Below are 24,150 nucleotides of genomic sequence, written 5' to 3' on the forward strand. Positions count from 1 at the left end.
TTTTAACATCAAGATATGTCTTAATCTGACTACTACACACACAAAAATTTTCAAAATTTGAAGACATGAAAGTAATTACGTATGGCCAAATAGGGAACCACTATGTCCATAAATGGTACACTTACCCAATCCAAACTGAACACCGTTTGGAGTGGTAGTCATAGTGATGTTAAAACTTAGGTAGCACTCATTGGGGATTTTTTTTGAAGTTGGTGAAGACTTTGTTAATTTTGGAACGTTTGTGACATGTGACAATGATGTTTCCCATGTTGTCAAAATCCTGTTGTGGCTTAGAATACAGAATACGATATTTTTAATAAAAAGTGCTGAGGACAATACTCGGTGGAAAACTAGACGTACACACCAAGAGAAGTACTAGATGTACAAAAAAGCTAACATTATTGAACAAAATATATAAGGTAGACTTCAGTTGGCTGCTCATTAAGTGTGCAACTCAAAAATAAGCTGTGAATAAATCATGTTGAGCATTAAATGCCTCACTTTTATCGACCATACTGTGTCGTCTAAAATGTCGAACAGACTCATATTTCGAAAACTCGTATTTTGTATGGAGATTTTGCTGAAACATTTTATTGAAATATGTCAACGAATCATCAGCAAAGGATCATCATTTGCATCTCAAATTTAATGCCCTTTACGCTAATTTAAATCGGTGGTTGTGACGGTTCTGTAGCTAGGTAGGTCAAATGTAGGTCAAATTTGTTTGCTTCATTATGAATTGAAATGCTAATTCATGCTGTTCAAAATTTGAATCAAAGTGTTCGGAATGAAAGCCGGAATATACACAGTGTTTGGCATTTGAACCAAAAATTTTGCTCAATATGTAATGTAAAACATGTTCAAAAATAATTTTCATCACCACACTCAACAGTTCACCTTTGGACTAGCTTCATACATTTCGGCTGAATCGTTTCCATTAGATGCGTTCAAAGTCACTGTAAGCCTTAAGTGTTTGGAATATGGGTCAAAACGGTACCATCAACATTATATTGAAATTTATATGATAGATTTCATTACATTAAACGAAGCTTACTGGATTAATCCATGTAAAAACATACCAAAGACACTGAAGGAATTTAAGTAAGTTGCAGTGTTGATAGGCTCACACTGAAATCTGAATCAATACGCTCTTCCGTGAGAGCAAACTCATTAGAGATCTGCTTCGCAAATCCCACGCTTGAGATTCTGATGCAAAATCACTCAATCAACTCAAACTGTAAAAATGATTTTGTCGCAAAACCCGTCAAAAACTCGTGAAACCCGAATGTTGTTGTTTACGTTAGAAAAGATTAGTATAAGTTTACCAGATTAACAATAAATTATTGCCGTGTGTGGGTAAATTGTGGAAATACGAGACAATGAACTCATCCATGATTTTTTGACTGCTGAATTGCGTGATTGACAACCTACGCATGAAAAATCTCAAGAGAAATTGAGCTTTTCACAACACTGGTCAGTTGTAAATATTTTTAATCAGAACATTGATAACAATTATATACGAGAAGAGTTTGGCTAACTTTTTGAACCTATTTGTAGGTTTTCTCGATGGTTCACGTAATTTTAGTGTAAACTATGTTAAATTTTTCAGTCAAAAACTTCAAATCATGATTTCTTCCGATTCCTCCTAGGTATTTTTTTAGTTTGGATGGACATTTTTTTCATAATAACGGTCTTTCAAGGCACCGTATGTAGAGTGATCAAGAAATTTCACTTTTGAGGGGTTCAGAAACAAAGGGGTTTAAGGCTCTACTAAGAATCGATCATTCGTCAAAACTGGAAAAGGAGACCATCAAATGAAGAAAAACAAGAACGTCGATCCATCATAACCGACAGAATAGAGAAACGGACGTTTTAATTTTACTTGAAAATTTGTTGGTTCGGAACAAAGCCTTTTTTTTCTATCTTTATTAACGAGATTTTTAGCCCTGGGCTAGTTCATCTCGGGACCAACAGCTTTACTTCCCTTCCGAAGGAAGTCGTCACTGAAATTTTTTGGTGACTATCTCGGGGATGGGATTCAATCCCAGGTTCTCGGCGTGAGAGGCGTGTGTTCTAACCACTACACTTGGTCCGTCCCCTCGGAAGAAAGCTGCCGTTAAGTGACAAAAACCTGGATGGAAAGATCAGCTGAAATATCGTTTGAAAACTTGAAGAGTTCGATACGTATATCTCAAATCGTCCAAAATGTCACTTACACCCTTTTGCGTTAACACCTTTCTAATAAAATGATACTCTACTAATCCGAAAAAAGGAACCTGAAAACCTTTGCATGGCTTTGTTTCATAGCTGCACGTTTACTAAGTTAACTAAAGTGATTTCAACGCTGAGAAATCTCAGATGTGCATAGTGCACATAATTCAGCTAGAATTTAGTAAAAAAAATGATCGGAATCAAGTATTGAAAAGCTAGCCAAATATAGAGCAATAGTTATTTGAAAGGAATAATTGAATAATGACGTTGATATTGTGTCCAGAGTCTAGTCCAGTTCTAGTCGAAAGTAAAGCCGAACACAAATTTTATCGAAATGATTGAGACCAGAGTAAGTCATTAGAATCGAGAGTCAGTCGAAGGAAACAAAGAGAGATTCCATGGTAAGTTAAAAAACGAGAAATTCTAGAGTAGGTCCAGAATAGTTTGTGAATTAATCAAAAATAGTCTTGAACTATAAAAAAAATACAAAGTGAGTTCAGGTTAAATAGAGTTAGGTGCTTCATTTACCGCTCTTATCAAGGAAATTGCCATCCAATCTTTGAATGTGAATTTGTTTATAAAGTTATTCTACACCTCTGGTGCGATTTTCAAAAAGAACTTCCAAATGCATAAGCGTGATTATTTTTTGTTTCTTACTACACTTACGTTGAACACTGTGGCAGATCGCTGTTTTCGACGGTAAAAGCTCTAGTACTCTGGATATGCATCCTAAAGGTTTGGTGTCTTCGACAAAGTATTCTGGAATAATATATACTATATTTTGACTCCTTCGGATTTGATGTAGACAAATTAAAACTGATCTAGATCAGTTTTATCTTTTGACAGGAGCGTCCTAGCAAAAAAAATTCTTTTGCATAGATGTTCATTGAGGTATTTTTGATATTCCTCCTGAAGACACCCACCCTCTATCACTGCCTGGGAATGTATGAAACTTTAGTAAAAACAGCCAAATAATCGATTTTGACAATTTTTTCGTAAAAAAAATAATTTCGTCATTAAGTTTTCAAAAATAATTTCGTCATTAAGTTTTCAAAGTTTAACAACAACGAAGTAAATTTACATCATTTACCCGCAAAATTTTCAGACTTAATGATACTTTCAGTAAAAACAGTCAAAAAAAAAAAAGTTGTTTTACAAAATCCTGGATAACTATTTTTTGTCAACAACTAGTCAAGGACATTAGTTTCATTGTCGCGAAAGTAAGAAAGAAAAGTTCCGCTGAGTTGTGTACACCGCATTGTTCATACCCTTGGCGGAAGGATCAGCCATAGAAGTTATAGGCAAAACGGGTATGTCTGGTCCTAAGGCACGAAATTATTTTCTGGTCGCGGAGCAAGGAGAACTCTTCTCAACTAGAAGTATCTCCTTTTAACGTCCGAAGCTGAGCCAACGTATTTTGATGCCACTCTTGGGCCCAATAGTCTCTGACGAATTACGCGACCCAGCGTTTAACGTGTGGTGGTGGAATGGAAAGGGTAAAACGAGACATTTGGTGCCCCGTACCAGCTAACAAATCTGCAGCCACACTTTCTTGAATACTGCAATGCCCAGGGTCCCAGGTAAAGGTGACTGTCTCTGGAGTATGGGCTCGTATACCCTGTATCCACGGGTGGGACGGCCGTTCGGACTGTAAAGCTGATAAAATGCTTGCGGAATCGGTGAGAATGAAGATTTGAGCACTCGCTGGTGAGATGGCTGCATAAAAGATGGCCGCTACTTCGGCGGAGAAAACCGAACATTCAGTTGGAAGGCTTTGACAGAGTGTGAGATCAGCGCCGGAGATGCCAATACCTACTCCACACTGGGAAAGAAAGCCTTCTGTGTAACGGTGTATGTGTTCCGGGTATTTAGTCGGCAGAAGTTCCAGTGCGGACGTTCCAAGCACCGTGGAGTCATTGCCACTACAGAAGGTCTTTTTTATGTGCTCGTCTATGTTTGGAGGGAGAAGCTGCCTACTGCTCGCTTCATGCCAGTGTACCACAGGGGGAAGATTGGAATTGGCAATCTCATGCTGTTCAGCTGTTTTTGAACCGCAAGTAGCCGCTTTGCAGCAGATGGCTGCGTACACTCGATGGTGAATGAGAGGATACCAGCTTCTGCACAGGCCGCGTTGATGGGGGTTGATGGAAGTAAACCGGAGATAGTGCGGACATAGCCGTTGAAAATCGGTGAGAGGATTTCTAGGAGATTTTGTTGACTCTAACAGGAGAACTCGAGACCGTAAAGTAGCCTGCTATCTATGATCATAGATGGTGATTCGATTATTGGACCTACGCGTCTTGGATATTGCTTTAATGATGTTCGGATGGGAACGACAGTTCGTTTTGACAGCATTGAAATGCTCCTTAAATACCAGGTTACGGCCAATCAAAATTCCCAAAGTCCTGACAGTTTTTCTTTTGGAATGGGTTGCCCATCAATTTTGATTCCGGGACTCACTAGCTTGTGTCGCGAATTACAAACGTGGCCGCTTTCAGCTTCGGAGAGGGAAAAACCAACGCAAGAAGCCCATTTGTGACAGAACTGCTGCTTGCGTTTTGACTCTAGTGCGCCTAGGAGTATGACCAATGGCTACCAGCAGGATGTCGTCAGCATGTCTTCAACTGTATAGGTATGAAACGTGCCACCACAATATCTCTAAGATAGTCGAATTCAATCATTTCATACAAAATCTTGGACGGACGAACGTGAGGTGATTGGAAGGTGGAAGCAGTATTACGATGAACACCAAAACGGCGCAAGGGAGGAAGACCAAGACAGCAGGAGGAATGGTTTCATCAGTACGGCAGATGAGGGAAATCTTCAATGAATCCGGCCAGTTCATCTGTTTTGCTGACGACGTGGACATTGTCGGAAGAACGTTCCATGTGGTTTCTGAACAGTATACCAGGCTGAAACGAGAAGCAGATCCGGTTGGATTGAAGGTAAATACGTCGAAGACGAAATATCTGCTGGCTGGAAGAGCCGAGCGCGATAGAGCTCGCATTACAGACGCGTGATGATCGACGGGGATGAGTTCGAGATGGTGGACGAAATTGTCTACCTCGGATCATTGATAACATCGGAAAACAACTGCAGTAGAGAAATTCGAAGACGTATCATTGCCGGAAGTCGTGCTTACTACGGACTCCACACGACCTTGCGGTATGGTAACCTTCACTTCCGTACTAAATGTACCAATACAAGACGCTGATGAGACCGGTAGAACTCTACGGACATGAGACGTGGACAATGCTCGAAGAGGACCTGCAAGCGCTAGGACTTTTGAACGATGTGTGCTTAGCACGATCTTCAGCAGAGGGTGTGAGAACGGCGTATGGAGGAGAAGAATGAACCACGAGCTTGCGCAACTGTACGGTGAACCCAGTATCCAGAAAGTCGCCAAAGCTGGAAGGGTTCGATAGGCGGGACACGTTGGGGGAATGCCGGACAGAAATCCCGTAAAAATGGTGTTCACCTCAAATCCGGCCGGTGTAAGATGAAGGGGAGCGCAACGAGTTAGATGGTTTGACCAAGTGGAGCAGGATCTTGGAAGTGTGGGGCGATCGAGAAACTGGAGGTTAGCAGTCATGGATCGAGTTAGTTGGCGTAACATTGTAAATACTCCTTATTTATGATTGCTCTTGAACCATCGATGAAATTCAAATATTTCTGCAGATTATCTGCTGAATTAATTAGAATTTTCAGAATAGCTGGATTTGTTAGGAGCTGGGTGGGCGCGTTCTATTCCTTTTTTTAATCGTTCTTTGCTTCAAAATTTAATTCTGAGGATAGGATTGCCTAAATTCATGCTATAATCTATGCTATATTTAAATTTAATTTTTGTGCCAAAGTTCAAGGTAAATATTGAAAATTTTGGAAACTAGTGGGACAAGTGAAAATATTGTCGTTTTAAATGACTGAACTGAAACTAAAAAAATAACAGTCAGATCTGTGATTTCAAATGGCCTCTTTTGTTAGTGTATGAATACACAAAAAATCACACATAAATAATAAACATTTTGTTCTTTTTAAAACAATTTTCTTGTGTTAAGTTATTTATTTAGCAACAATGTTACTTTTATTAAAAGTAATAACATCATCGAAAATCAAACACCATTCTATTGTACCGATTTTCTACTACTCATTTTATATAAAGTTAACTTATCTCTTTTCTAAATAATGTATATATTGCCTTTATCGAGCGGATTTAACCCGGTCAAAAGTGTCAACATTCTTGTACCTACTGAATAAGTCATTATTTGAGCTTAGTATCCAAACTCATGCGTCATCCGTTGAAGCCATTCAGAACATTACGATGTACATGTTTTTTTAATTTCTTTATTAGTATCATTCCAAACATTACATTCATTTCTTATATCTAGGTGTTCTGTGTTAGACAACACTATCATCCTAATTTGGTAAAACAAATTTAAGATTTTATTAACATTTTGTTAACAACATACTACATCTCCCTGGCTCATCACCCGAAAGGCTCATCACCCGAAATACATATGTTGATTCCAACAAAAATAGTCCGGTTGAAAACCCCGTGTAACACCATCGTGACCTTCCCTTGTTAGCTACCCCATATACCCGATTGCCCCAAGGCTCCGCCACAAGAAATTTACCTTAGACACCAAAATATGAAAACCAAAAAAAAAGTAAGAGGTTGTTTCCGAGATACGACCGCCAAGTTGACGTTGGATAACGTTAGCCTCTTCTATTTGCTGGCTTGAGACAGTCACAAACTTATGAAACATTTCTTTTGCTAAAAATCAAATTAATTTTCACACTATTTGTCGCATGTCAATTCTGATTTATTATTGACATTGTGTGTTATTATGTTGTGTTAATACAAAATAATCACTTTACATGTATTCAGAAGCTTAGTCGATTATATTGAAGAATTGTTTTTCAAATGTATTAATTCAAAATAACTCTTTTTCATTGATTTTGTGACCCTGAAAAGGGGAAATTAGGGAATATTACACAATCAACTCTATAAAACACATTTGTTGGCTCTGAAAAGGGCCGATTGATGAATTGTTGAATTTGCGTAACACGGACACATTTTGACGGCGCACTGGTTTCAATCCTCCTTGCCCGATGAGATTTGCGGTGCGGATGACGGTGTGCGCTTCAACAAGCGGCTTTGGTCGATTTTCTTCAGCCATCTCGTACAACAGCTTGCCTCTGGTGGCGAGGAGCTGAGCAAGTTTGGAGGAGCTCTTACCAGCTCGAAAGCGAAAACAGAATGAAACCAGATTCAACGAAGGAGGGATGCTTTATACCCTTAGAATAGCAGATGATGCTCCTCCTTTCATATTCTTCGTTTTCTTATCTGGGAAATAGGCTATATGAAACTGATGTCTGGGTAAGGGATGTACAGATTAGCATTATGCTGTTATTGCAACCCGACGGCACTACAGCAGCATCCTCGAAAACAGCTTCAAATTGCCGTATTGTCAATTATTCGTAATAAATCAATTATTGTATGATGCTATGAGATGAATTAAGAGATTATAGCAAGTATGTGGTAAACACATTAGGGAATATTATACAAATAACTCTTTAAAACACATTTGTTGGCTCTCAAAAGGGCCGATTGAGTTGTTGAATTTGCGTAACACGGACACATTTTGACGGCGCACTGGTTTCAATCCTCCTCGCCCGATGAGATTAGCGTTGCGGATGACGATGTGCGCTTCAACAAGCGGCTTTGGACGATTTTCTTCAGCCATCTCGAACAAGTTAGGGAATATTACACAATCAACTCTTTAAAACACATTTGTTGGCTCTCAAAAGGGCCGATTGAATTGTTGAATTTGCGTAACACGGACACATTTTGACGGCGCACTGGTTTCAATCCTCCTCGCCCGATGAGATTTGCGGTGCGGATGACGATGTGCGCTTCAACAAGCGGCTTTGGTCGATTTTCTTCAGCCATCTCGAACAAATTAGGGAATATTACACAATCAACTCTTTAAAACAAATTTGTTGGCTCTGAAAAGGGCCGATTGAGTTGTTGAATTTGCGTAACACGGACACATTTTGACGGCGCACTGGTTTCAATCCTCCTCGCCCGATGAGATTTGCGGTGCGGATGACGATGTGCGCTTCAACAAGCGGCTTTGGTCGATTTTCTTCAGCCATCTCGTACAACAGCTTGCCTCTGGTGGCGAGGAGCTGAGCAGGCTTGGAGGAGCTCTTACCAGCTCGAAAGCGAAAACAGAATGAAACCAGATTCAACGAAAAAGGGATGCTTTATACCCTTAGAATAGCAGATGATGCTCCTCCTTTCATATTCTTCGTTTTCTTATCTGGGAAATAGGCTATATGAAACTGATGTCTGGGTAAGGGATGTACAGATTAGCATTATGCTGTTATTGCAACCCGACGGCACTACAGCAGCATCCTCGAAAACAGCTTCAAATTGCCGTATTGTCAATTATTCGTAATATATCAATTATTGTATGATGCTATGAGATGAATTAAGATATTATAGCAAGTATGTGGTAAACACATTAGGGAATATTATACAAATAACTCTTTAAAACACATTTGTTGGCTCTCAAAAGGGCCGATTGAGTTGTTGAATTTGCGTAACACGGACACATTTTGACGGCGCACTGGTTTCAATCCTCTTCGCCCGATGAGATTTGCGGTGCGGATGACGATGTGCGCTTCAACAAGCGGCTTTGGTCGATTTTCTTCAGCCATCTCGTACAACAGCTTGCCTCTGGTGGCGAGGAGCTGAGCAGGTTTGGAGGAGCTCTTACCAGCTCGAAAGCGAAAACAGAATGAAACCAGATTCAACGAAAAAGGGATGCTTTATACCCTTAGAATAGCAGATGATGCTCCTCCTTTCATATTCTTCGTTTTCTTATCTGGGAAATAGGCTATATGAAACTGATGTCTGGGTAAGGGATGTACAGATTAGCATTATGCTGTTATTGCAACCCGACGGCACTACAGCAGCATCCTCGAAAACAGCTTCAAATTGCCGTATTGTCAATTATTCGTAATAAATCAATTATTGTATGATGCTATGAGATGAATTAAGATATTATAGCAAGTATGTGGTAAACACATTAGGGAATATTATACAAATAACTCTTTAAAACACATTTGTTGGCTCTCAAAAGGGCCGATTGAGTTGTTGAATTTGCGTAACACGGACACATTTTGACGGCGCACTGGTTTCAATCCTCCTCGCCCGATGAGATTTGCGGTGCGGATGACGATGTGCGCTTCAACAAGCGGCTTTGGTCGATTTTCTTCAGCCATCTCGTACAACAGCTTGCCTCTGGTGGCGAGGAGCTGAGCAGGTTTGGAGGAGCTCTTACCAGCTCGAAAGCGAAAACAGAATGAAACCAGATTCAACGAAAAAGGGATGCTTTATACCCTTAGAATAGCAGATGATGCTCCTCCTTTCATATTCTTCGTTTTCTTATCTGGGAAATAGGCTATATGAAACTGATGTCTGGGTAAGGGATGTACAGATTAGCATTATGCTGTTATTGCAACCCGACGGCACTACAGCAGCATCCTCGAAAACAGCTTCAAATTGCCGTATTGTCAATTATTCGTAATAAATCAATTATTGTATGATGCTATGAGATGAATTAAGATATTATAGCAAGTATGTGGTAAACACATTAGGGAATATTATACAAATAACTCTTTAAAACACATTTGTTGGCTCTCAAAAGGGCCGATTGAGTTGTTGAATTTGCGTAACACGGACACATTTTGACGGCGCACTGGTTTCAATCTGCATCGCCCGATGAGATTTGCGGTGCGGATGACGATGTGCGCTTCAACAAGCGGCTTTGGTCGATTTTCTTCAGCCATCTCGTACAAATTAGGGAATATTACACGGACGGTGACGGCTGTGCCGCTCGATCTAATGAACCAGAATGACCGCGCTAGCCTCCCGCATGGCAATGACAGCAGAGCACTGGCTGGTAGCGACGATTTCTGGCCGAAAACGATTATGCTGGCTGGTGCACTCAAATGAGCGGCTTCAGTTGCTGCGGCTCCGAAATGCGTGGTTCTTCGGTTCTAATGCGTGTTGTATTCGCGTCCTATTGAAAACTGAACTGAGGACGCGAATGACTCTCGAAATTTGCTCGCCGACCGTGTTCACAGTCTGACGGCAAAAAGAAGAATGAGGGAAGAAGCAGAGTGCGGTGCGCTTTTATAGTGGGAAGCGGAACCGAAAAATGTGCTTGAACGTGATTGGTTAGATAAGAAAGGGGTCAACGTTTTACGATATTTCAATAGTTTGTTGCTAATAATCAATAGTGTCCTCCATTTGAATCGACGCGTAGATAAATTTCCAATCGATTCATGGATAAATATTGAAAATCTATCGATAAATGACTGAGTTATTAGCGGTCAAAACCTGACCATTTTTCGTTACATGCTCAATTTTTCGTTTTTCTGAATTGTACCCCCATATGTTGCCGTAAGACGTTATCCAACGTCAAAAATATAAACTGGACTCGAAACCGCAACCTTTGGATCCTTAAACATAAACCCACACCACACGCCCATCACAGTTTCTCATGTAGAAAGTTCACACAAGATGGAACCATCTTGTCACGGAGGACAACCTGCCAAAGGAGCAAAATACAACACCCGTTGGACAGCCAAGTGCGAGAAGGGGTGAGATGATATGTTCTATAAATATATTTAAAGTACCAACGCGGTGCTGCCGGAATTCCTTACTAATACCAGAGTCAAAATCTATATGTTTGTATATCTATATTATCGGCAATGACTTATACATTTGCAGTGGAAATAGAATTTCATGCCGTGCGTGTTGGATTGGGTAATATATTAGGGAGAAACAAATAAACACACTTGACTATAACAGTCGGGCACTTTGTAAGCAGAATTTTATCGTTGACGTTTGCTGATTGATTTACTTTTCATTTATTTACATTTAGGCCTCCTATTAGTCGCATGGTTGGGGACGGTATGAGACTCCTCGAAGTAGGAGACCCAGGGTTTGTGGGATTCGATTCATTTGACGATGTAATCCAGGGCTGCCTAACGTACGGCCCGCGGGCCGCATTCGGCCCGCGACCTCATTTTGTGCAGCCCGCGGAAGGTTCGAAGATTCTTCCCGTTGAATATTCTACCAACCCGAAATTAGAACATACTAAACCTAATTAATTTTAAATTTAGTTTCAACCTAATATTTTGGTATAGTTATTATTTATATTGTTATGTTACATTTTGCCAGAAAACTAAACGAATTTATAATAAAATTATGAGCAGGTTAATTTTGAAATAATTTTAGGAATTTTCAAATATTTATAGATAGCATTTCAAAATGATTATTGAGTAAGATTCTGAAGGAAACCAAGGCACGAAAGTTGTAAAATCTTGGACATTTTGTTCAAAAAATTTTCGCAATATTAGAAGTGGAACAATTATCACGACATGGATGTTTTATGTATCTTTTAACAATCACTTATCAAAATAGAGGCCGTTGATAAACCATGTGATCATTTAGCGTGGAGGGGGTATCTAACCAAAGACCACGGTCCACCCATTTGCGTTTCAAAGAAAATTCCACCATCAACTAAACCTGAAAGGTTTCATTAGCAGTCGGATGGTTCAAATTAAAAAAAAAGTTTTAAAATTCAATATTTCATATCTTCTTTACCAACAACGATTTGAAGACGATTAAGATTTCCATTGAAATTACTATGACAAAATTTGAAAAAAAAAGTTCCCCACATGTTAGTACTGTAATGTTAATACAAAATTATCTCTAAGTGAAAACTAATTCCTCAAACAATAATAAGGAACACTGCAGTAGAAACAAATCTTTTTTGAGCTAATTTTGTTAGGGATTTTTGCAGAAGTTTGTCACTTTATAATCTCACATTTCGCTTAACAATAGCAAACCAATTCATAGATATCTCTTCTCCTATTTTTCATATTTCTGTTTCATTCATGAACAAAAGAAACACATGATCATTGGGCGAGCGGGGGGTTATTCGTCAAAACCACACAAAAGCACGAGGGGGGAGGAGGTGACTGAAAAGTCAGGAAAAATGTTCACGTGGTTTATGGACGACCCCTAAGAAAGATATGGGGATTGGAATTTCAAACTTTTTTTAAATTTTAAACCGCTCTTATTAGCAGTCATTTACATTTACCGTTATATTTTTTTTTGTAAAGAAGATGCAATAGTACCTAACAGGAATTTACAGAAATTACAATAAGGCTTAATTATCGCACTCAAAATTTTACACCAAAGCCAGATTTTCTATATTTTTGGTATTGATATACATAAATAATACTTCTCAAAAAACTTATGTGCACAACATAATCGCAAAATAATGGTGTTTTTTTTTGGTGTTGGTGTTCGTTCAGAGGTTTGCCAAGCCGCATAACTAAATAAAACTCGTGAAGATCTTTTCCGAACAATATTTTGTCTACATCCCAGGGTGTCTTTGAGCTTGTTGTGATATACATATTTGAAAATAGTAAATAGGCAAAGAATGTTCGCAGTTAATAATAAAGGGAACGCTCATAGAACATTCCGCCGTGGATCAAGCTCTGTCCCAGTTGGAACGAAACACATGAAGAAAATTACTTAGTAAAAAAAGGGAAAATTTTGAAATTTTGAAAGTGTACATCAAAAACATTATCGAAAGAATGGAAAATTGATTAAAATAATGTTTTTTCAACATATCTCGAATAGATATCATGTGTTTGTTATAAAATTATTTATATAGAAATATTAGCAGGATCTAAAGTAATGATCATTCTAAATGCGTTGCTTTCAAGAATTGATAAATCAGTAATATATAAAAAATGTTTATGTCTTAGCTTTACTAAATTTTATCTAAGTGTAAAATTCAAGTAGGAAATTGATTGAAGTGAAATTATGAAATCTAATTAAGGAAGATTGGATTGAACAAATGTGTAGTGAAAATAAATCACTTTGTTCAGCAGAGTGTGCTACTACAGCCTTGACAATCGAAAAAATTTCACGCTGTCGGCCGGAAGGTGAAAAATTTGATGCAATTGATTTTGCTCAACACGTGTGTTTCCAAGGAAACTGACTGTGATGACTTGTCGGCTTACTAGGAGAATTTAATATTTTGTTTAAATGCTTTGGCCTGCTATGATACGTACATGGTATATGAAACCTTGTGACGACAAAACTTCTAAGAAGAAAGAGTGTGGTATGATCAGTTTACATATTTGATGTGAACAGAAAATGTTCATTTTTTACTAATGCGTTGCATTATTTAGTCTACCGTTAACGGGTAATAAAGTTTTTGTTTATGATAACTTAGAGTTTGTATGTGTTTGATCGAAGACACATTCAGGTAAGATAATAAAACATTCATGTGTCATTCAGTTTGCTCCCAAATTTAGTTTCTGCGGCATAAGAATTGATGCAGAGTTGCAGTTTTGGTGACAAATTTCAAAATACTTTTTTTTTGTTCAATGTGATGATTTTGTGGGTTTTTATACACATTTATCTGAATTCACAGCATAATAGGAGAGAGATCAGATTTAAATTTCTTTTCGTTTCAGAGAGCGAGTAATGGCGCTTAAGCCAAGGCTCTAGAGCCAGGACATACGGGGGAAATACCTGTGTCCCATCCCAGGAAAAGGAACACAGCGATGAAGTGTGCATTAACTTTCTAAGCTACGCCACTTCCAACGATTTTACCTTTCCCTCTTAATGAAACGGTCGGTACGGTGGTCCCCATTTCTTCACTTATAAAATTGAAAAATGTTCGCTCACCATGTTATTCATTCGTGAATAATCTGATGGTCGTAAATCTTTCAAAAACCCAAGTCTGCACAGTGAGCCTGGCCATTTTAATGTTTGTGTCATATTGTATACGACATGCTGCAAATATGAATGTCGACAAGAAAATACTGGAATCATTTCCAGTATTTCCAGGATGCTTTTCAAAATTGGTTGTGCAAGCGCTTAGATAGATAGATAGATAGATAGATAGATAGCTTTACAAAATTTTATCTTATGATCTTATATGAAGAACAACCTATTTTTAAAAGAAGGCAAAATTTATTATTAAAACATTAGGTTATTGGACGTCAAAAATTATTGTGACATAATAAAACGAAAGAACATCAAAAAATGCGTTCAGAATCATCGGAGTAACTGCAGTAATCGATTTCTCTTTTCGCTGATAACTTGAGCAGATCAATGTTATCGATTGTTGCTTTTATATTAGTTGGAAACAAAAAACAATATCTAAAAACAATATAGTTCGAAAGAATAGCCTATGCATAAAAGAAGGCGAAATTCATTTTAATTTTAAATCTTCAGTTTTTATATTTATGGTTACATTTTATTTTGAAATGTTTGAAGGAAGGGTAAATTTGTGCTAAATATTTTATTTATTGATATATCAAAATCTTCAGTGTAGTAAATTATTCCAATAACGAAACTCAATAAGGTTTGTTCATAAATTTCATAACGCGAAAAATAGTCATTTTGGACACCCACCCACCCCCTCGTAACGCTTTTTGTATGAATATTATAAAATTTTTGTATGACCTGTAACAACTTACTGACCCCCACCCACCCCCTCAAGCGTTGTGTGAAATTAGCGAATGAGCCCAAAGAAGAATAAATATTTGAAAGAAAGGATTTCTGGATAAGTAATGAAATAGTTTTGGCAATAACTTTCCCAATATGTTTTAGTTTACTCAAGAGCATATCATTGTTGCATTAAGTGCCTTTTTTAAATCAACTGACTCTAAAATAAGCCTGATGTCGTCAGAGGGATTCAATAAAAACGTAAAAACGAATATCATCTTGAGACGTCCTTGGTTTCAGACTCATTATGCCAAACGACATTATGTCAAATGATTATTATGCCAAATGACCTACCACCAGATCAACTCTATATTTACTTATAATAATAATGCTCAACATATTGTCGATTTAAAGTCATGCTTTAGAGCATTCATGATGTCAAAACTATGCATCATTGCTTGACAGTTATCGAATGAGTGCAATAAAACTTATTTTAATCTGCATTTTATTATGCATATAAACATAAACACACATTGTTTGAAAATGTATTGGAAAATATGAAGTTGGTGCAGTCCCATATTGAAAAATAAAGGCATACCAGTCTCCATATGAACTTTTAATTTAAATTTCAGCTGCAAAACGTGAATTGTGTTCAAGTTTATTATTTTTTGCTGATCATTAGAAGCAAAATTAGTTAGCTATGCGGTTGTGTTAAATATGTCAGGAAAAAATGTCCATTAATGACGTAGCTATTTAGGGGGGAGGGGGATCTTTACGGGGCCCATATAGCCGTAGCGGTAAACGCGCAGCTATTCAGCAAGACCAAGCTGAGGGTCGTGGGTTCGAATCCCACCGGTCGAGGATCTTTTCGGGTTGGAAATTTTCTCGACTTCCAGGGGCATCGAGTATCTTCGTTCCTGCCACACGATATACGCATGCAAAAATGGTCATTGGCACAGTAAGCTCTCAGTTAATAACTGTGGAAGTGCTCATAAGAACACTAAGCTGAGATGCAAGCTCTGTCCCAGTTGGGACGTAATGCCAGAAAGAAGAAGGGGATCTTCACGAATTTGTGACGATGTATGACGAGGGGAAGGGAGGGGTCCTAGCTAGTGGACGTAGCATTTTGAATCATGTCGGTAAAAAGAGAGGCGCAGAAAAAAATGGCATTCAATTATTTTTTATCAAACTTTATTTTTGTTTGACTTATAAACTTGGTTTATAAAATAATGATTCAGCTTCAAAACATTCATCAAGATTGAAAAGAAATCTGAGAAATTTTAGATTTTCTTGATAAATGCAATGAAACAGATTTTTCAAAGCTTTAAATAGTTATATAAATATTATATTATATTCGTGTCATAATTGATAAATTTATAAATAAACAAAATCAAAGTTTAATAAATTGATTAAAAATCAATGCCTTAACTACTTGGAGTACATTGTTTTCTCATTTGTTAACAATTCATAAAGTCAGCCGTTTTCAAGACAATAAAATATGCTATTTTCGGCAAATATTACATGAAACAAGATATTTATACCGTGTAATATGCATTCAATGTTGCAGGAGATCTCACTCAATCAACTTATCGATTTTGATGTATCAATGCTCTTGATGGAATAGCCTGAATATTAATGAGAACAACAGATTCGAGTGATATCGAAATTGCCCTATCATTCAATTTTATTGATAACTTGGTAATTTGATAATTTTTTATTATTTAACTGTTTCATCATAGGTTGTGAAGGTTTATTTTAGTATGAAGAAAGATAATGAAGTTCAGCTGAAATATTAATAGAGATAAATAATTTGTATAATAATCGCAAAAATTTTCTAAACATTCCAAATATATCAAGTGTAATCTTTTCTATATCTGGCCACTGATTGCCAAATGGATTTGAATTTGGATAATAATTCATTTCGAATTGATATATTTTATTGTGCATTTTCATTGAAATCTATTTCCTAACAAAGAATAATTAAAAAAAAACAATCCTCTTATAACGAAATTTCTGTTCTAACTAAAAATAAACTAAAAATATATTGTACCCTAACTCAACAATAACGAGCTTCATCAATCCAATCAATTTTTTTCACATTTTCTATAGTAAACTTGTTTGTCTTGGTAACAACAGCAAAAGTAATACAATTTTGCCTATATGAAACTAGATACCAAAATTATGTAACATGAATTGTGTTTATTTGAAACTGTTTTCCAAATTACTTTCGAGCGCTACTGTATATCATACTGTTAGATTAGATTATCCTTACATTTTAGTCAGTAATTAATATCAAATTTTGTATTGAACTTCTGAATTATATTTTTTTTGTTTCAACCCAATCACTGAGGAAAATTAATAAAAAATATAAAGGGGGGAGGGGTGCTTGATATGCTACGTATTTTCCAAGGGGACAAAACGGTACGAGAGGGGAGGGGTGTGTAAAAAATGAGTGAAAAATGCTACGTTATTTATGGACGGCCCCTAATAGAAAATTATAAACATTTGTGTGAAAAGAAAAACTTCAAAGTTTGAGCGCTATTTTCTCAGTGCCTACTTTTTTCAATATGAGCCTTTATGGGCAGCATAGGTTGTTCTTAGAAAAACTTTCTTATCGAAAATGTCTCCATCACGAAAATTTGTCCTGAACAACTAATTCCTATCACAATTCATAGATAGTCAAAATTAAAAATGATAAAAAAAGATTATTGCGTTATATAAAAATGAAATTGTGTTTTCATTTTTTTCATGATAAAAAAATCAGTATATATGTTCTCTTGACTTCTCCAAACGGTTTACTACAATCTCCCCACTGAACGTTCTGTTCTAAAATCAACATATCGGTGCCATAATTCTTAAAATAAATTGCTTGCAAAAACTCATAGCCAATTTGCAGAAGTTGTTCTTGAGTCAAAATGATCGATTCATCTATAGAAAATTCTTTTACTATTATACTAAAACCATGGTTAAAATTTAATCCCATATATGGGGCACGGTTTCTTATAATCGACTCATTCTGGGTAGCATTCATCAGCATTGGATCGATATTTTTTTATCAATGTGAAAGTAGAACCGTGATCTTGTTTTCTTTGAATAGCACCAGCAAAAGATTCCACAGAGTTTTCATGTTTTAAAGACTATTCATTTTATAAAGAGGACACCTTGTTTATGCTATATCTTTTTTATCATGTATATAAAATCCCAGATTTTTCTGTCTGTCAGTAACGCTTTGAAAGGTTTCATTGAGCAGCATACAACAGCAATTTAAGAGCACAACAACAGTCAAATTAAGAGCACTGCAAAAGTCCATTTGAATGTTACAACATTACAATAGGGTCCTAAAGCCCTGTCCCAATTTTAGTGCCAAACGCTTACGTTCAGGCCAAAAACACATGTTTACTCAATTTTTTAAATGTTTTTCATTTGTTTAAGTACAAAAAACATTTTTTTATGTTTTTATAGATTTTGTCACACTCCTTGATTTGAACTCAAATTTTGGGTGTATTTTGTTTTCCTTGTCCATTCCGAAATGTCAGATAGGAACAACCCCAGTGTTAAAACTAAAACCCCTGTGATATTTTTGTCGACTAAGCGAACTCAAGTGTCAAGTGTCAAGGTTCATTTCCCAAGTAACCAAATAGCACTTTAATTCGCCCTCCGTGCTAATATAGTGCTATAATACAGCCGACATGCCCTATATTAGCCATATAACAGCACTATTAGGCCAAAAAGGCGAATTAGCTGGCTAGTGGTTACTTGGGTTATGGATCCAATTTTGAAATTAAAGGTTAATATGATATATCCGTTATTTGAGCGAAAAAAAATTGCTAAAGTAGTTGCAGTTATATGATCTTTCGTGTTATAAAATGAAAGCAAGATTTCATTAACCATTTTAGGACCCTATTGCAAATTGTGGAGCACTATAACAGCTATTGCACAGGGTGTTCTAGAGTTTTCCGGAGCTTTGTCCTTCCTAATTCGTATAAAAGTCACGATCTTTTTATCATTGTAGTTTTCCGGTTTTATGAACTTGATGAACGGTAATCAAAATGTAAACAAACCAACTTTATGCTGTTCGACCGCACTTAAATTCCGATGCAAGTTGAAAATGTGATTCATTACGGGTTTCGTCATTTCAATATAATAAGATATATGCAAAGGAAAGATAAACATGAATGTGGGCCGAATATTCTAGTTTTTTGACGTTGGATAACGTCTTACGGCAACATACTGGGGTACAATTTCGAAAAACGAAAAATCGCTCGCGTCACGAGAAGTGGTTAGATTTTGACTGTTAATAACTTTCTAATGCCCGGATAGATTTTCAAGATTCTTTCACCAATCGATTGGAAATCTTTCTACGAATCTACTCCAACAATGAAAACTATTGATTCTCATGACTAAACTATTGAAAAATTGAGAAATATCGAAGCATGTCTTATTTTTCATAGAAAAGCACATTTTTCTTGTGTATTCCTGACACAGACATCATTGCGCGATATCTTAGCCACTTTCGTCATTCAAAGGGAAACGGTCTTCTTCTTACTTCTCTCCATTATCTCGTGTTCAGTCGAAGCCAATCAAATTCCACTTCACGCGCACGCGCACGACCGCATTTTAATTAAATCGTCTTCGGTAATCTTTTGGTGTGTTTCTGTCTAAGAATGGAATGAAAACCCAGTTCGATCGATTGTGACTACCCTCAACCGTCCTTTTCAGGACGACAATTTCATTTTGAAAGAGATTTATGAGAATTTTACACCGTGAAGAGCGACATTACTGGTGAATGGATGTGATGGATTCATATTTCGGTCAGTCATTTGCATGCAATCTTTCATAAGCGTCAACATTAGTGCTTTACGAGAATCACAGGGCCAAGAAATCAATTTCCCATCGCACTCTTGCAGGGCAATCTTCGACATTGTGTGCATGAGAGATAAATTGGGGACGGCACTAGAATGAGGATCCCGGTTTGCCTCGCATTATGCGATGATTGGATAATGCCGTTGTCGTCGTCGTCGCTAACCACATGCATGACAAAACGATCAGTATAAACTTGTCGATTTGAAAGCTAAAACTTATCAGCAACAGCTTCGTTGATGATTTGATTTGGTAAGAAATTGTCGGTCGAAACCAAATAATCGCACAGAGTAGACTGCAAAAATGCTACCGCCGCCCGACGGGAACCTATGTAAAACTTTGTTTGCCATTTCACTCCGTTGTAAAACTAATCATCCGAAATTTCAATTGGCAATTAAATAAATAAATTAATAATAATATGTGAAATATCTCTAGCCGTAACTCTTTTACGTGGAATGCATTGTTGTGGCTCTGAAAAGGGCCGTTTTGCTTGTGTCATTCAATTTAAATTTAAACTCGTTCGTCACGGATACGACGAACCAGCTAGAAGGCTTTCGGCATGATGGTCACACGCTTGGCGTGGATCGCGCACATGTTGGTAGCCTCAAAGATAGGCCTAGCTCGCTTCCTGCAGGGCCATGACGGCCAAGCGCTGTAATCGCAGATCGGTCTTGAAGTCCTGAGCGATTTCACGGACCAGGCGCTGGAAAAACAATTTGTGGATCAGCAGCTCCGTCGAATTCTGGTAGCGACGGATCTCACGCAGAGAGACCGTTCCTGGCTGATAGCGATACGGCTTCTTGACTCCTCCGGTGGCTGAGGCGCTCTAGCGAGAGACTTTCGTGGGGCCGCTTCCACCAGTGGATTTACGGGCAGTCGGCTTGGTAGAGCCATCGTCGTAGTGTTCTCTGGACGGATTGAAACAAATGAATGATTGAATGTGCGCGGCTGCCGGTCCCTTTTATGATCTTCTCTTGCGAGCGAGCGAGACGAACAGTGAACAGCGAGCGAGCAAGAAGAATTCATCCATTGCGTACCGCATAAAAGGAGCTGAGCCGGCGGCCAAGCATCAGTTTTGTTACAATCGTTGCCGAAGATAAACCGGACTCGGAAAAGGAAGCGCCAAGCGTCATCGCAAGGTTTTGCGTGACAACATCAATTGCATCATCACCAAACCACCGCCGTCTGGCTCGCCGTGGTGACGTCAAGCGTACCTTCGGTCTCATCTACGAGAAAACCCGCGGTGTGCTGAAGTCATCCAGAATTCTGTCGGCTACGCTCTGAAGTGGCAGGGCCATACGCTGTACAGATTTTGAGGTTAAATCACCTCCATCACCGAGACCAGAATTCAAAACTAGCACTGAATCCATCAAACCTGTGCATGGAATGGCGATCGACGATATCCAAACCCAACCGTCCTTTTCAGGACGATAATTCAATTTTGAAAGAGTTTTGAAAATATTTCTACCATGAAGCGCAACAGTATTGGCAATTCTCACAGCAACAGAACTGTCGGTGAACTAAATAATAGTTACTCGATTCTCACAGTTCAATCGGCCCTTTTCAGGGCTAACAAATGTGTACTAAAGAGTTGTTTGTGTTATATTTGCTAATGTGTTTACCACATTCTTGCTATAATTCATCTCTAATTAGTTATGAATAATTGACAAAACGACAATTTGAGAATGTTTCCGAAGACGCTGCTGCAGTGCTGTCGGAATGCAGTATATTTTCTATTGTTAAGGAATGATTCAAATATTTTGAATTAATTGCTCCAAATTAACAATGATTAAGTATACACTTAAAAATCAATTCTTCAATATAACGGACTAAGCTTCTGAAAGTGATTATTTTGTATAAACACAAAATAATAACACAAATGTCTATAATAAATCAGAATCGACATGCAACAAATAGTGTGAAAATTAATTGGATTTTTAGCAGTAGAAATCTTTCATAAGTTCGTGACGGTCCCAAGCCAGGAAATAGAAGAGGCTAACGTTATCCAACGTCAACTTGGCGGTCGTATCTTAGAAACAACCTCTTACTTTTTTTTTTTTTTTTTATTTACACAACCTTCTTGAGTCGATGTTCCATGGTTCGATATCGACTTATGAAGGCAAAATAAAAATATTTTTTTATGGTAACTATAATGGTCCCCTAAAGAGCTTTCCAAAGCATTCCTGTTCGATGACTCGATATATTCATTAGTCGATAGTCCCCTTATTACAATTCGATTCGTTTTAAATCGTTGACGATCGCCATCGCAGCACAAAGATCTGTACAGAAATTGTAGCACTGGTTAATCGGGATTCAATAGAATATTCTAGAATTTTCAGTCAGATTCTTCTCTCTAATTTATAGCAGCTTCTGGAACTTTTGAAATATTTCACAACAGCATTTAAGGCTGTAATTATTTCAGATCAGAATAACGGCACTATAACAATGGTTATAGCATAAATTTGGGCGATTTTGCGTTCATAAATATCATGTGTGTCTCAGCTTATTATTCATACACCAATGGCATATTTATCAACAGAGAAATTTCTCTTTCCATGTTATCTTTTTGCAATTGAACATAAACATTATTAATCTTTGAAAGAGGTTTTTGCTTGAAAATTCTTATGGAACGTGACTAGCCACGCTGGGTTAGCTAGTTTATCAATGAAATCATAATCGGTTTTCTGTGCATCGTAATACTATTATTTTCCTCTTATATGGAAATATAAGATCTTACAAAGAAGAACAAAGAAGTTTCGACAAAAACTTCCTAGAAAAGATGTTCTTCAAACTTAAACAATATTTTTCACATACCAAAAATCCGAATTTTTATGAATGAATTGTGTTATGGTATACTCCACTATTAGGGCAAGTCGCCTTATGTTGAACGGCTAAAAACGTCGCCTATTGTTGAACAGCCCGTGTATTCCTTATGGCATGTTCAACAATTAGCGAGCATTTTGACCGTTGAACAATTGGTGATTTACCCTATACTTGGCTTCAGACCTACCAATCTTTGACCATTCTAAACATTGTTCCTTATTCGTGTGAATTATAATTATTTTGATGGTTTTTTTGTTATAACACCATCGTGCAATAATATAATAGTCGAACGATACTGTATACAGAAAACCGATTACGATTCTATTGATATATTATAAAGATATAGCATGCACAAGGTGTCCACTTTATAAAATGAACAGTCCTTAAGTAAGTTCTACAATAGAGAATGTGGCTACTCTGGTAGGTAATAAATTATTATGAATATACATTAAACTTGTTCAACATACGATGATTAACGCTTTACAGGAGACTTGACTGTATATCTTTATTTTGCTGGGGATAACACATGTTCACATGTTTATCAATAGCATGAGCAATCATGCATATGAAACGTAAAACCAGATCGACTTTGGTAACAACACATTTCAGTAGTAAGTTTGGAGCAGTAAATGCATAGTGCACTAGTCAATCCGATGATCATGGTTCGAATCTGGTTTGCACCCTTTCGGTTTTTTGCGTATTTCCATACTTCCAATACATGACTAAAAAGGCATATGTGTGGAAATTTTATTTTTTAATACATGTGTTGGTGATGCACGCACATGAAAAAAAAAACACACATTCGATAACAACCAGGATCGATCCATGGTCATGAGCGTGAGAACCAAATACTATACCACAGCACTAAACCCGCTTGTTGGTATGCGTGGTGCAAAAAGCATATCAAGTTGTACTTCCCCATTTGTACCGTAAAAACTGCTCGACTCAATGACCGGATTATCTGCCTATCAATAGACGTTCAAAAACGTCATGTCGCTCAGAAGAACACTTTTCCGTCATCAATAGACGCAGAAAACGCCTATAATGACAGTTTCAACTTTTGGGTGTACGGATTTCGGTGCAACGCTGTACTCTCTATTTTTGCTAAATTGTCTGCAGATATAAAGATATCGAAGGGTATCATTAAATACATGCATACAATTTTCTTCCATAAAAGCACTGCCGGCCAGTGGGAGGTGGATTGTATCACACACACACACACACACACACACACACGCTGTACTCTCTATTTTTGCGAGTCCTTTATCCTATGCCATTAATTTCTGTTTAAACTATTCACAATTTATAATTAATTCTAAGTAATAACAAACTCCTATATCATTGTTAACTAGAGTGAAGTGCTCATTCATAGCATTGCACAGTGGTCCAGGAATCAGTTTTACGTGGAAAGATGCATTTTGAGCTTTAGAATGAAACATTAGATAAAAACGGTCTTCTACAAAGTTGTTTGTATTAGTTAAGCCCTTTGTTTGGTTTCATTGAAAATTATGGTGGACCACATTTTCATAGAAATTGTGTAACTAACTTTCTTATTTGTAGAAATTATATTATATATGCTTCAGAAAAGTTATAGACCATTCAATTTCAAGCAACTTTGACAAAAAAGTTTTTGTGTATCTCTTAAATTGACCGATTTAGAGCTTTTTTCCTGCAGTGACATAGGGTGGTCCGAACAAAACTGG

Source organism: Aedes aegypti, chromosome 3 (assembly GCF_002204515.2).
Source record: "Aedes aegypti strain LVP_AGWG chromosome 3, AaegL5.0 Primary Assembly, whole genome shotgun sequence".
Classification (NCBI taxonomy): Eukaryota; Metazoa; Arthropoda; class Insecta; order Diptera; family Culicidae; genus Aedes; species Aedes aegypti.